Below are 15,224 nucleotides of genomic sequence, written 5' to 3'. Positions count from 1 at the left end.
TGCCTCACTGTGACAAAACTTTCGACCCTTAAACGCTTTATATTTGTGTGATAGCCACTCAAGGCCACCGGATTCAGTCCTGCTTAATGCAAAGTGTCCACATGGCTGTGAGCGTGGGAGGCCAATCAAAGGAAATCAGTTGTGATGTTGCAGATAGAGGAGGCACTTCTTTGAATAATGAGATCTTCATAATGACTGATTTCTCCCACTGAATGTAGATCGAGCAAACAGTATTGATACAGTAATTAATGTCAGAACAGGAGCGAGGCATGTGAAAGGAGCTTTTCACTGCCCAGGTCATGTAAGCTGGTGGTGGGGAAAAAGCAAAAAAAAAAAGTCTTCTTGATAAAGAATTGAGCTGGCAGTAATTAATTGAGCATTTCTGTCATAGACAAAGCCATTTCTTTGTGAATTAATCCAAAAACAAAAGCAAAATATCCTTAAGTGGCATATATGTGGGGGAGTAAAAGTGTTGTTAGTGTCTAAGTGACTCACTGTTTTGTCTTGTATCCCAGACAAATTTCAACTAGCACCTAAAGCCATATTTAATGGAACAGAAAACATTGTTAGCAGCTTTACTTAGCAACAAGGCAAAAAGGCATTTTATTTTTCTCACATTGAGGTTAGTACTTGCCAAATGTAGAGACCATATTGCTCCAGCACTGGACGATTGTTTTTAATGATTACTGTCCTGAACTTTTCGACTTTCTTTTTATCTTTAAACACTCTCTTTGTGCAAAGCTAATCATTTTTTATCACACACAGTAATACATTTTGGTGTAAAATCTAAAAAAGGTTGCATCTCAATTATTTCTAAAGAATGCAATCTTCATGTTGGTTTAAGTATTCATTGCTATCAGCTTCACTTTGCAAATTTCTGCTGTAAAATAGCCTTTTGTTTTTCTGCTATTACGGTAGTACTTGCCAATTCAAGACATGTAAATGAATTGTTCCAGCACTGGATGATTTTTGATGATTACTGTCCTGAACTTTGTTGGTTTCAATTTATATTTAAATGCCAATCTCTTAGTGCAAGGCTAATAATCTCACAGTAATACATTTTGTAAATCGCACAGTAAAATCACACAGTAATACATTTTGGTCTAAAATCTAAAGAAGGTTGCATCTTACTTACTTTCAAAACTATGAAATCTTCACACTGGTTCACATAAGGATTCAGAATATATGACCCACCCCTTTTCTGGTTTTCTCTATATCTTTTTTTATTAATTTGCCACTATTCTTTTATTGTAGAGTGGATTGCACTGCAACCTCAACATGAATAAATCTTTAGAGATTTATTGACAAAAAAAAAGAAAAAAAAAAAGCCTTGAACATATTATATAAGCCATCCTTCATGCTGCCTCTGATTGGACAATACATGAATTTAGCCCAGAATAATAAAGTCATAGGCTTCTCCAAATTGTATGGAAATGCTCTTTCAAAGACATCCGTTTGCATGATGCAACCCGGAGAAAGCCTCGTTCTGATATTCATCAACCTGTTAAGAAGCGCACAATCCCAATACCGTGAAACAGTGAGGCATTTCGTGGCAGCATGACAGTCTCCTCCAGGATATCGCTTCTCTAATCTGCAGGCTTACTGTCAGGCATCTCGCTAAAGTTATTACAGGCAAGGTGTATCCTGGTTATCGGTGTCCCATACCACTGTGGCTTTTAAACTGTACTGGAGGCTTTATGAGTCTCTCACAGAGGACAGTTAGAATCTCATCAGGCCCCAGACAGAGTGCCTGCGATAGAATCCTCTGATAACTTTTATAGTCCTTCCCCCTGAGATACAGCCTCAGGGATCTGAGCAAGAAGGGTGAAAGTGGAAAGCAGCTACATCTGCAGGACGCTTTTCATCCAATGCCTGTTCCAATCGGGTAAAGTCCACAGCCAAAGAGGCATATTTGAAGAAGGTCAAAGTTCAGGCATCAAATCAAGGAGATATTTCATTTTCAAACAGTCCTTGTTATCATGTGCAGTCAGTCCCCAAAAGACTTATCCTGGGATGATGGAGGAGAAACTTCTTTTTATGCTTCTTTTAATACTGTACTCCCAGAAATAAAGGTAGCAAACTGTTCTTTTCCTTGTTGCTGGGGTGGTAATGTTTTGTACCTTTAATTTCACCTAAGAAAGTGCATATGCCATACCGTTAAGGTACATCAGAGGTCCTTAAGGTCCGTTTCTGTACTTTACATTATTTTTAAAGGTACACTATATCCACATTTGAATGAAGTCATGATGATTAATGATTAATTTGATGTTAATAGCAACAGTGATACAACCCAATAAGTACTTATTAAATGTGTAAATGTAAAGTTCAGTCAAAATTCATTGGACATTATCCTACTTAAGCAGTTTTGATTAATGATATGATTAAACAATGGTGATGGTGGATTTTCATTTCACTCATTTCATCTCCAGGGTGAAGAAAATTAAATCAGGCAGTTCTGATGTCATGTGCTTTTTGGTGGGAATATAATGGTAATATTAGCTAGCTAGCAGCTAAATTTGCAGTCATTCATTCACCTTCAGTAAGCACTTTATCCTTGTCAGTGTTGCAGTAGATCTAGAGTCTATGCCAGTAACAAAGGTGCGACCATGAAGCCTTTCCACCAAAAGTGACTGGTAAGGAGGGCATAAGTCAGACAAGAAACCAAGAGGTCAAATGTAATGCTCAACACGATGCTACAAACACCATGCTTCACTCACCATGCTCTCTTCCAGGAACCAGTGTGCATATTTTTGATTTCACATGAAACTTTAGTTGCACATGGATAGATGCCATTTGACTAATTATGAGACTTCTGATGGCATCTGGGTGCAGTCGAACTAAGTTGTGAATAGCAATAGGAGTGAATATTTATGCAATCACAATGATTTTTTTAATTGTAAATAATTTGGGAAACTATATTGATTTTCCCCAGTTCGATATTATGTGCTATTTTGTGTAGGTTCGTGACACATAATCCCAATTTTAGTTCCAGGTTATAACACTCTTAGGGCCTCTTCTTTTCCCACATCCCACATCTTTTACCATTCATTTTTTTTTTTTTTTTGCCACACAATTTTATTCATATTTGGTCTGGCCTTGTTTATTTGTTCATATTACTTCTTCATATGGGCTGAGGCATGGCTCATTTCTGAAAGGACACACACACATTCCCATTGACACCTTCCATCATCTTTTATATCCTGTATGCTAGGTCCCTTTTATTCAATTGTTTGCTGCTCAGTGATTTGAGCACATATTTAGCTTGAATAAAAAACATGATTGCCAAACTACTTCAACTTCACAGTTTCATAAACCGACCTTGATTCTTAGTGAGCACTCAGTAAAGGCCTCCGGAGATTCAGGCACACTTTAGGTATTGAGTGTGTGTCTATCTTTCACTTGCCTCAATATCTCAGACTTGGATGTCAGCATTTCAGAGGTGACAATCCATAATGTATGGCTAGTTGTAAAGATCTCTCATATGAGTATCTTCTCAGTTACATAGAAATCAAATACACATGATTAAAAAAAGAGACAAGTTCTGTATACCTCCCAACCTAAAGGCTGCCTCGCTATCTTTCTCTTCCTCTCTCAATAGCCATGGCTAGCTGAGATTAAAAGAGCTATATGAGGGGAAATTGGAAGAAGGAGATTGGGTTTGTTACTCAGCTTGGATTTCAGAGTAATCATTCTCTCCCTCCTCTCTCCGTCGCAGACAGCTAATCAGGATCCTCAATTACCCAAATAAATGAATCTGCTCCTCCTCCAGCCAGCATGAATTAAAGTTCACCGTCCCATCTCGGCAAAATAAAGACCGTTCTAATTAGTTTCTGCACTCCACTCTCCTTCTTGATTGTGACAAGTTTATTTTCAGAGGATTTATCCACCCGTCTGAATTCTCAGGCTTGATAGCGGTGGAGTCAATGCGTACTGTTACCGCGTCTCTATTTTTAATACCTTGTATTGTTGTAATATACATGCATTTCTAGCTTGCAACACAGTTATTATCTTGTCAAATTCAGAAACAATACTGTATGCTGAGAGACTCTAGCATTTTTTTTTTGTTTTTGCTGTATATTATAAACTGTCCTCTCTGCTGTGTAATAATCTCCTGTCATAGCCAGAGATAAGGCATGGGCAAAAAAATTTATTGATGCGGTATAGTGTGTGTGAAAAACCTCGTCTGGGCCACTGCTATTGGTTGAGGTCAAGGATTTGACTTGAGGCTCAGAACATATGAAAAATATTACTTTTTATTTCCTTAAGTTTGCCTGCCGGAAATTATGTATTACAAAAAAAAAGGAATTACTGCTTCTCTTCCATCCAGCGATATAAAAGAGATGTATGCTCAAGGAGGTTGGTAAGGTTAAGAGCTATTGGTGGGTCATTATTCTTGAGACTTCATAGTTATGACCTAGGAAGTGAAAAATAAATTATTTTCCGGACCGTGCTTCTCTATCCTACTCCAAAATTTAAGTAAACTACTTCCTTAGATTAATTGCCTTATGTATCTGTATTGAAGATGTCCAAGCAATCAGATGAGGTTCTTTCCTGCAATATAAGAGCAGACTGTCTGTAAAACGTCACTGTTCTTTAAATGGCTTAATGGTAGTCACGGTAGCTGTTTTCCTGAGGAAAACACAAGGAGCTTCTTCCTAAAAAAGTAGGTTAATATGAAGCAGTAAAGAGAGTTCAAACATTTTATATCAAATTTTACATTTGCTGTTTTGGCAAAAAAGGTACTGACCTTTATCTTTCCTTGTGGCTGAGATGGTACACGCAAGGGTACTTCTTTCATACCTTTAGTTTCTATCATTCACCTGGAAATGTGAACCTATAAAAAGGTACCATCAAAATATTTATCCATGAGGGCACCACTCCAACAACAAGGAAAGGTACAGTTTAGTGCCCTTTTCCTGAGAGTGTACAATTGAGACAGAATACAACTGAGCAGTTGAGGGTCAACAAGGTTAGCTTCATGCTGCTAGGATATGACCTCACAACCTTCCAAGCACTGAGCCACCACTTCCCACTTCCACTCCCCCGGATATTCTGGAGGCTCGTTTTTTCTAATGATCAGAAAGACATATTGAGGTCATCACGTCCATCAGCATTGGCACCACTTTTGCTCACATCATCAGGCAGGAAGCAGCATAAACATGAACCTCCATTTTGATCTATACTCCAAACTCAGCTGTTTTAGTCAGAAAGATCAATCATCAAACATTTTGAGCCTCACTGCCATCCAAGTATATCGACATTCGGCACGTTGGAAAATCAGTTCTAGAACATTCAACATGTAGGCCTACATACAATGAATATAAAATGCCTACACACCCAATTAAAATTGCAGTTAAAATTCCATTCCTTTGTTGACCTGGATTTGTGCTTTGGGTTGTTATTGTGCTGGAGGGTGAACCTTTCTTCATCTTCAGCTGTCTAACAGATGTCTGTAGATTTTGTGCCAAAATAGATTGGAAGTTGGAGTTTTCCATGATTCCCTCTATCTTGACTACAGCCCCAGTCCCAGCTGAAGAGACGCAGCCCCATAGCATGATGCTGCCACCACCATGCTTCACCGTAAGTATAGCGTTCTTTGGGTGATAAGCTGTCTTGTTTTTGTGCCTTTAAGGATTATGCCCAAAATGTTCTACTTTGGTTTCATCAAACCATACCACATTGTGCCACGTGGTTTGGGGTGATTCAGACAGGACTGGATGTTTATTTCTTTTTTCGTGAGAAAAGGCTTTCCGTCTAGCCACTCTACCCCATAGTCCAGATGTGGAAAAATATGAGAGATTGTTGTCACATGCAGGGAGTGACTCATACTTGCTAGATACTCCTGCAGCTCTCTTACCTGTTGCTGTAGGTCTCTTACCAGTCTCCGTGTTAAGATTTCTTCTTCTTATTTTGCCAATTTTGGAGGGACGTCCTGTTCTTGGTCAACCTGGTGCCTCATTAATTGCCGTCACGGTGTTCCATGGTACATACAAGTTTTAGAAATTCTTTTGTACCCCGCTCCTGATCAATACCTTTAGACAATGAGATCTGGTACATGCTGTGTAAGCTCTTTGCAGACCATGGCTTCAGCAGTTGGATGAAACCAAGAAGATGTCAAGAAAACAACTGATCTTTATTTGGGGTTAAACAGAATCACAGGTGTATGATAATTACTTTTGAACATGAGTTTGAATGTGATTGGTTCATTCTGAGCACAGACACATGCCTCATTATAAAGGGGTATACACACTTGTGCAACCAGGTTATTCTAAGTTTTTTCTTTTTTTCTTTTCCTTTAAAATCTTTCTATTTTTTCTACGTATCCACTGTATAACATACACTGTCTGTAGAAATGTACCATGCAGGCACAAAGGTTCAACTCATTACAACATAAATGTACCCTCAAAGGTAGAATATTGGTTCTTAGAGTTCAGTTATGATCCTTATTGTTGTTTTTCTGCAACTATTTGTATTTTTGCAACTAAAGGGACCATAGATGTACCTTTAATACTGTAATACCAGCCCAGGATATTACCCCTCTACTGCCTTTGCTGTGTTTTGACCCTTAGCCTTATTAATTGAATTTTTCCCATGGTTTGGTTATTTCATACCTCATACTGTTTGATGCTTGCTTAATATTCTGAGTACAGGGCTGTTTTGGATTTGTCTCAACTCTCTGTGTCTTGATCCTAAACCTCAACCCGAGTTTGGCGACATGTGGTTGTACATTTCTTTGTCTTATTAACTTCAAGAGAGAGTACAAAGAGAGGCTGGTGAGTGAATGACTGCTTATAGCTTTATAGCTGTATAACAAATGATAACAGGAAGCACCTTATTCCATGGCCAATCCACAACATTAAAAGTACCTCTAAACAGATAAAAATGATCAGTCATTCATTATGAAATATAAAATAGTAATCATTGGCAAATTGTTGTGGTACAAGAGCAATAAAACACTTCAGAACATGCTGTTAAAGGCAAATAATCAACGTTAGCATTGTTCCAGTAATTGTTCCACTTCTCAGTCTTTGATTATTTTCCTGTAAAAGCACACAATACTGTACTCATAGCAAGATATTAGAGATATTTACTATAAAGCAGCAGCAAAGCTGTTCCTGATTGTAGAGTAAGACTTTTGGATGCAACTCTGTGCATTGTTACTCGTGTCTTGAAACTTTCTCCTTCTACTACACTTATAATCCTGAAGCATTATATTCATTATTAATTGTTGACCGCCGCATTAACAGAACAGATGCTGTTTGTGCGCCTTCATATTTGCTCTCAAGAGCTGCTGTATTTCTTTAGCTTGCTTGCCTGCATTGTTTGTCACCTAGGTGCACTCTCGGTGCTTAAAGGATGCTTGCATCCATATCTGCACTGCCATCTTAATAACCTTATGCTTCCCATTCCCCCAATGCCACCCGATCGCATTACTCTTCTCAAACTGTGTACAGACAAGGGTGTGGGACAGGCACTAATCTGATATGGAGAATCACTTAACAATAATTTATTTTCCTCTCTGTCCCCAGTGTTGATTGTTATCAGCATTGCAAATATTAAGACATTAATAACGGCACAGGGAGTCGGAAATGAGAGAATGTAAATGTGTTTTATTTTTTAGGGCAAGTGATTATTGCTTGGGGTTAAAAACGACAGCATTAAAAGTATCACTTTGATTTCTGTGTCAATTCAGTCTCTCTTTCTTTTTTGCAGATTTGAATTCGATTTGGTTTCTGTAATGGCTCTTTGTTTTTTTTTTTTGTTTTGTTTTTTTTTTCTGTAATCTAATCCAAGATACACAACATCCATTAGGTCACTGTTGTTCATCTTAAATAGGCACTATAAAAAAAAAGCAACTTTAATCTTAAAACAAACAGCAAACAGGATGAGGAGGATCCAGGAAGTAGGGGGATATAGTTGCTATAATTGTATAGGAGCCAGCACTCCTTTGAAGTCGGGGTGATGAGAGGCAGCGAAGGGCGAGAGAGCCAGACATAGACAGTGGAGAGATAGAGCTCATTTTGATTGCTCTGAAGCTGTGGAAGTCAGTAAATCACCACTGGCGAGATTCTCATGCTCTCTGTGCCTTTGCTTTGCCCTTGAGCAAGGCTGCTTGACTTAGAGACACTTCAAGATACCGAGATACTTTAATCACTAGTCTGTCCTAGTGATCCTAATAGCTGCAGCGTATCCGAGCAGACTTTACAGAGTTTCGGAGAGAATTTGCCTGGGTGATAGATAAGCTTTTTATTTCATTTTATTTATTTTTGCTTTAATGAGCTTGTTGATGTTTAAACAGCACGGTCCTGCTGCGTTTCTCCCTAGTTAGGCACCACGACTTCGCACTTCCTTATTCTCTTGCCATTTCGGCACTGCAGAAACCCTGTTTCTGCGAATCAGGAGTTCTTACTGCACTCAGAAATGAAAACCTGCCTCTGGCTGGTAAACACTCTTTGAAACCTCTTAAAGATGCTGTCATGCTGACACTGTTGTCTCCGGGCTGCACGTAATGTTGAGAGACACTCCACTCAGAAGCAACTTAGCAACCTGTTATAGATATATGCATGTGTCTGTCAGCTTGTCTGACAAAAAAAAAGAAAGAGGAAGAAAAAGGCGCATGCTTTACAAATGTAACACACTAATACACTAGTTCCTTTTAGTAAATGTTAAAAATGCACCTAAAAATGCATCCGATTTTAATTCCAACCCACTGGTTAGGGATTTGTTTTTCCCCTTGTACGTTCTTTTTTTCTTTTCTGTTCAGTGTGGGCATCAGTACAGACTGACTGCTGAGTTTTGAGAGCTCAGCCTGCATCTTAATTTCGCCATTTTCAATAACTGTCTGGCCAGGGCTCTGAGGTGGTTGAGTAGGAAAAAAAAAAAGAAAAGAAAAGAAACACCCATCCTGGGCCTGATTGCTATCTGAGCTTTAAAAGTTGAACCGTGGCTTGCTGGCTCCCCCAAATGGACAAAAACGAAAGTGAGAGATGGGCAATGGAAAAGGTATGCTGTGGCCTTTACAGACTGAAATCCATGCTGAAATGTCTGTGTTTAATCAAATGAAGGGGGACGTGTATTCATTTGGTAGGCGTTTTTTTTTATTCAAAGTGAGGAAGTGAGGAAGATTGCAATCAACAAATTAATCTGAGTAGTTGAGGGTAAGGGCCATTATTAAGGGAAATAATTGAGCTCTCTGGCAGTCCTGATATGAATTCACAACCTTGACCAGCTGAGTTAACATTTTCTCATAATGCTTTCGATAGATGTCTGGTTCTTGTGCAAAACCACCTAATTTCTATGGGTTCTTTTATCAAGTTTTATGCTGGCTGTTGTGTTGGGATTATGTAGGCATCATGGAGCCCTGTGAATACCTCTTTCACATTTAAACAAAGTTCCATTTGTACAGATATGAGATTGTGAGATATTAGGTTTTTGTTGGTTGGTATTTATGAGCAATAGCCAATCTAGTCTAACAAGAAAAAAAAACATTTGCATGCAACTTATCTGCAGCAACTACTATTCAATGAATATTAACATTCTGTCACGAGCATACTTTACATACGAACCAATATAATTTAACCAAGTCCACCTCTATCATGACACTATTTGAATAATAATCTATATGTAATAAATAAGTATATTGAGTGTAGGCTACTTCATGAGTAAAGTTCGAGAGTTTCACAAGATACAATTAGACTTTACCTCCTTTTCAGTATGGTAAGGCAGGTATTTTCAAAATGTTGAAAAAGCTGTAAATTCTTTACGCAGCTGAGAATACACAGACGTTTTGAAAATACCCGTGCTACCATACTGCGTAAACCGACTGTGACAAAGTGCTGACACTGGAGACTCCTTCCAAAATAAGCTAAATATCATATCAACAACTACACACATCTGTTTATTATTGAGCATCCTCCAAGCAAGTCCTTCTGAATGATCTGTTGCTATAGAAACAATAACTCATTAGAACGAGTGAATCAATATAAACCGTGAATGTGCCTTCCAAAAAAAAATCGAACTTGGATGCTGCCATCATTATCTCTTACGTAAAACCCTTAACAAACATACACTGCAGACATGTTGTAGTATATGTTTTATTTACAGTGAATTTATTAGCTTCAAGCAAAAGAGAAAAGAAAAGTTATCAAGCACTTTTTTTCTAGGTATCAAAGATGAATGTGTGTTCAGAGTGTGTTCAGTGTGTTCAGAATGTCTGATAAATATGTTTTAAAATGAGAACATGACCTTCGGATCAAAGCTGAAAGGATATCTCGGCAAGCCGAAATGCTGTGCTTTAACAGCCTGTAAGGCTTGCTGTGAATAATGTTTACTGGCTGCAGCTCAGTAATTACAACACAAGCTAATGCTTCCCATTGTTATCCATTCTAACCATGCATCTCATTAATGCAGTTCTGTTTAATGTTTACCATGAAAACTGTTTAAGACAGCTAAATTTCAGATTGTAATTCCATTTTATAGCCTTTCTCCACCCAAGCGCATGAGTTAATCTACAGCTCCTGGGCGGATTTATTGTTATTATTAAAAATAAATTACAGTGGAATAATGTAACACCATATACCTTAAATAAAATGAGACAACAAAGCTTTTTTCTGTATTTTTAAATGGCTGATTTCTGAATGACTACCTTTATTTTGAACTTTATCAGCTGTAGATTTCACAAGTAAGCAAAAGCAATGGTAGAAATAGTTTATATAAAAAAATTTAAATAATTAAACTTTGCAAAATCTTTAGCACATGGTCTATCCTAGAGAAAATGTGTGATGCAGGTTAATTAGGCTATGAAAAATTGTTAAAACTCTACTTAAGAGTAGCATTCATTGAAATACATGACACCTGCCCTTCATAATCACAACTGAAATAATCTACTTAAACATTTTAAATATTCTAATAAGCATCAAATGAAATAAACTGGACATTACACTCACGTCAAGTGATGTACATTTTTGTTGACTTGTGTTATGGCTTGTGTTATGGCACTTTCTGAGTTGGCGTATGTGAAAACATTTTATACCACGGTGCTGTTGAATTCTCGATTCTGATTGGTCAGAAGGTGTTGATTCATTTTCCATAACAGCAGCTTGAACAATAGTTCCAGCTACAAGGTTTGTATGTTCTAAAACATTATCATTTCTATACTTGTATGGTGGATGCTTCACATAAATGGATAAAAATTTTCTGAGAAGATTTTCTTTTTGGAAGGAGTCTCCAGTGTCAACACTTTGAAATAATCAGAGGTAACTTTAAAGAAAGGAGGACTTTGCGCTTTCCGGTTTCTTTGTAAGATGACAAGCTAGTTATTATCTTCAAGATAGAGAATGACTGTTTATAGCTGCTATAGCATAAGTGATAATAGGAATAACTTGTAACTTGTTTCATGGACACACTACAACACTGAACGTAAATACAAATTGACATAAAGGAAGGCGTGCCGTTCTCTAATAAAGAATCATCACGATCATTGGTGAATTGCTGTGGTATTAGAGGCATAAAACAATTCAGCATGAGCTGTTATTGGAAAATAATCTACTTTGGGTTGGTAACAGTAAGGAGTTTTCAGACCTGTAGATCTGTGCTTTGTTCCAAAACAGGGACTTACATTGTTACAATCTTGCGTTTTCTTCTTGGCTCGGTTCACTTTCACGAGGCAACGTTTCAAAGTGTATCAAAATGTGTTTATGCAAGTCACATGTGCGTAAACTGTCCTCTCATTGGTCAGAGTGAGTCTGTTTATGTTCCAGGCTTCTGCTCATACTGGTCATCCATCAAGATGGATAGACAGCAGCTCTGTGTGCTTAGTGTGGCTTTCTTTTTAGCTGTAGTTATTATAGTTTATCAGTTTGAGCAGGAATCGATGTTTCACAGAGTGATTAAAGCCCAACTCCTTGGGACGCTCACTAAACACCTTGTAAAGCTCTGTGTTTCATCAGATCAAATTTCAATGAGGTATTTTACCCTGTCTTTGGTTCAAGTTAAACGACAATTCATTAGCAATTCAGTTGCGAGCCATTAGCAGAACACACATGCTATTTTCATAGCGCAGTTTCCCATCATGCATTGCTGTACAGGTTGGTTCGTTGGTCCACTGGGTCGGATTGCTTTCTCGCCACAAGCAAAGCGCTCCAGAGCTCATTTGCAATCGGGCCAAAACCACCTCATTCAGACAACTTATAATAACTACAGACCACCTCATTCAGACAACTTATAATAACTACAGACCATCTCATTCAGACAACTTATAATAACTACAGACCACCTCATTCAGACAACTTATAATAACTACATACCACCTCATTCAGACAAATTATAATAACTACAGTCCACCTCATTCAGACAAATTATAATAACTACAGACCACCTCATTCAGACAAATTATAATAACTACAGTCCACCTCATTCAGACAACTTATAATAACTACAGACCACCTCATTCAGACAACTTATAATAACTACAGACCACCTCATTCAGACAAATTATAATAACTACAGACCACCTCATTCAGACAAATTATAATAACTACAGACCACCTCATTCAGACAAATTATAATAACTACAGACCACCTCATTCAGGCAAATTATAATAACTACAGACCACCTCATTCAGACAACTTATAATAACTACAGACCACCTCATTCAGACAAATTATAATAACTACAGACCACCTCATTCAGACAAATTATAATAACTACAGACCACCTCATTCAGACAACTTATAATAACTTCAGACCACCTCATTCAGACAAATTATAATAACTACAGACCACCTCATTCAGACAAATTATAATAACTACAGACCACCTCATTCAGGCAAATTATAATAACTACAGACCACCTCATTCAGACAAATTATAATAACTACAGACCACCTCATTCAGACAAATTATAATAACTACAGACCACCTCATTCAGGCAAATTATAATAACTACAGACCACCTCATTCAGACAACTTATAATAACTACAGACCACCTCATTCAGACAAATTATAATAACTACAGACCACCTCATTCAGGTGGTCTCGGACCAATTGTTTTGGCGCGGATCTGAGCGCAATTGCCGTGTTCATATATGTCTGAACGAACCGAACCATGGGACAAAACACACCAGGTTCTGAAACAAATGCTCCAAACAAGCCAGGTGTGAAAATGCCCTAAGTCTAATTTAGGGCCACATAAAATGGTGTCATGACATAACACTATTATAAGCAGACATAAGAAAGCCATCTTAATTAAGAAACAGAAAATAAACAAGTCTGTCATTGCCTTAGCATGGAGTATGTAGCAGTGCTATATCACAGGCTTTCATGTCAATCTTACCACCATGTACCAAGTTGCCTTTTTCAATTTTACAGTTTAACCCTTATTTAAATGGCAAGCTATGTCACATCATTGTCACATCATTCCATTATGTGATATTGATTTTTTTTAAAAAGAAACGAAAACATGCAGTAAGCATTCTGCAATGTGAATTTTTATTCTAAATGTAGTGGAATAGCATTTAAGCACTGAAACATAACTACAGTACAACACAGAAGTCTACAAGTGCAGTGGAGGTTCTTTAAAAAGCTAAAGTGCATTAACAAAGGAGACATACTTGAATGAACGCCCACAGATCAGAACGGGAAAAAAAAGGAGCTTTGATGCTGCCATCATATTTCACAAGTGTTTCCATCTACACAAAGTTCAACCTGAGAATAATTGAGAACACATAAAGAACCGCCATCTACTACTACCTACTACTCTTCTTAAATTGAAACCGTTTAGTGCATAAAAGAGACGGTCTTTCAGGACTAGAACCGACGAAGCGAAGCGTGCTTTAGAAACCAACCACAGAGCATATGCTATCCCTCTGAGAGGTGAGAGTGGGAGGATGATGACCTTGAGATCTTCACTTTGCTGTTAAAATCAAGTCTTTGAGGCGGCGCATAAGGAAAGTTCCAGAGCGTTGTCAAGAATCGATTCACCGAGGCTTTTCACACTCTCACGCAGCGGGACCAATAACCTGTCAGTGAACCGTCGGCGGCGTTTTTCGGTGGGAGAGTAATGGGCAAAGCTTTTATTACAGTGCTGGACAAAATGGTAGCTCTGACCTCCTGGGGGAAGGTACAGAATGTACGAGTGTGTATTACTGCATAACGTATGACCAAGAGCCAGTACAGGAGCTGTGCTGGGGTACACATGGACACTTGACACTGTAGCTGAGGTGTGTGGGTGTGTAATTGAAACATCTTGGGGCTGGTTGATGTGTGATGGCATGGGAGATATGAGAGAGAGAGAGAGAGAGAGAGAGAGAGGGAGAAGAACCAGACTGGCGAGATGAAGGACTGCAGCCTAATTTATCTACACAGCCTCTGTGATGGGGGTCCATCCATTATGCCAACACACACACTCACACACACACACTTTGATTCAGAGAGATCCTCAACGTAATTACTATGATTATGGCAGATTATATTGGGCCTCTGTCCAGAATACAGTTTGAAAAGAGACATGAGGCTATTTCTGGAAAACATTCACTGTTTCATTAGGGCACAGTGGTCCAAATCTGAGTGCACGTCGTGTAATGAGCCATTTTCACATCGTGCCCTTTTCCTTCCAGCTGAAAGATATTTGCTCAGGAAAAATATCATGGCTCTATAATTATTTTTTTTTACTTCATTGTGTCACAGCACCCAAAGGCACATTTCACACATTCAACATTCACTCTAATCACTGTCCATGTGTCCAAGCTTAGTAGTCTCAGCAATTGCCGTTTTTTTTTTTTTTTCTGTGTAACACATCAGCTGTGAAACTTATTCATTCCCACACACTTTCCACCTTTAAAACGTGTATTTCTCAATCTTTAACTTACCTCTCCATTGCAGTCCTTCATTAATATTCATTATGTAAGGAATACATCATGTAGGGGCAAATAGCTATGCTCTAAGAAGAATAAAACGCTTTGGAATATGCTGTTAGAGGAAAATAATCAACGTCAGGGTCAACCCACCATGAAGCGGAGTCACTATTACCACCCAGAAATTGATTACTTTCTAATAAAAGCACATTCCGAAGTGTTGTATTCCTCTTAAACCACAGCAATTTCCACTTATTGCAATTCATGTATAAAAAAATTACATTGTACTTTTTTATCCATTTATAGTTACTTTCAGTGTTAGTTCCAGTTCGTTCCTGTTATCACTTACGTCATAGCAGTTCTAATTAGT

General features: G+C 38.1%; 1 long non-coding RNA gene across 1 annotated transcript in view; it reads right to left on the bottom strand.

Moving 5' to 3' along the window:
• The window catches only part of LOC117599916 (uncharacterized), a 41,192-nt gene extending 26,824 nt beyond the window's left edge, over nucleotides 1-14,368 (bottom strand). The window contains exon 1 of the long non-coding RNA XR_004580245.2: nucleotides 13,847-14,368. This is a non-coding gene — a long non-coding RNA (uncharacterized LOC117599916). The remainder of the gene's footprint in view (nucleotides 1-13,846) is intronic.
• Nucleotides 14,369-15,224: the final 856 nt, after the last annotated feature.

The sequence above is a fragment of the Pangasianodon hypophthalmus genome, chromosome 20, assembly GCF_027358585.1.
Source record: "Pangasianodon hypophthalmus isolate fPanHyp1 chromosome 20, fPanHyp1.pri, whole genome shotgun sequence".
Classification (NCBI taxonomy): Eukaryota; Metazoa; Chordata; class Actinopteri; order Siluriformes; family Pangasiidae; genus Pangasianodon; species Pangasianodon hypophthalmus.
This window is presented reverse-complemented; position numbering and strand designations above follow the sequence as displayed.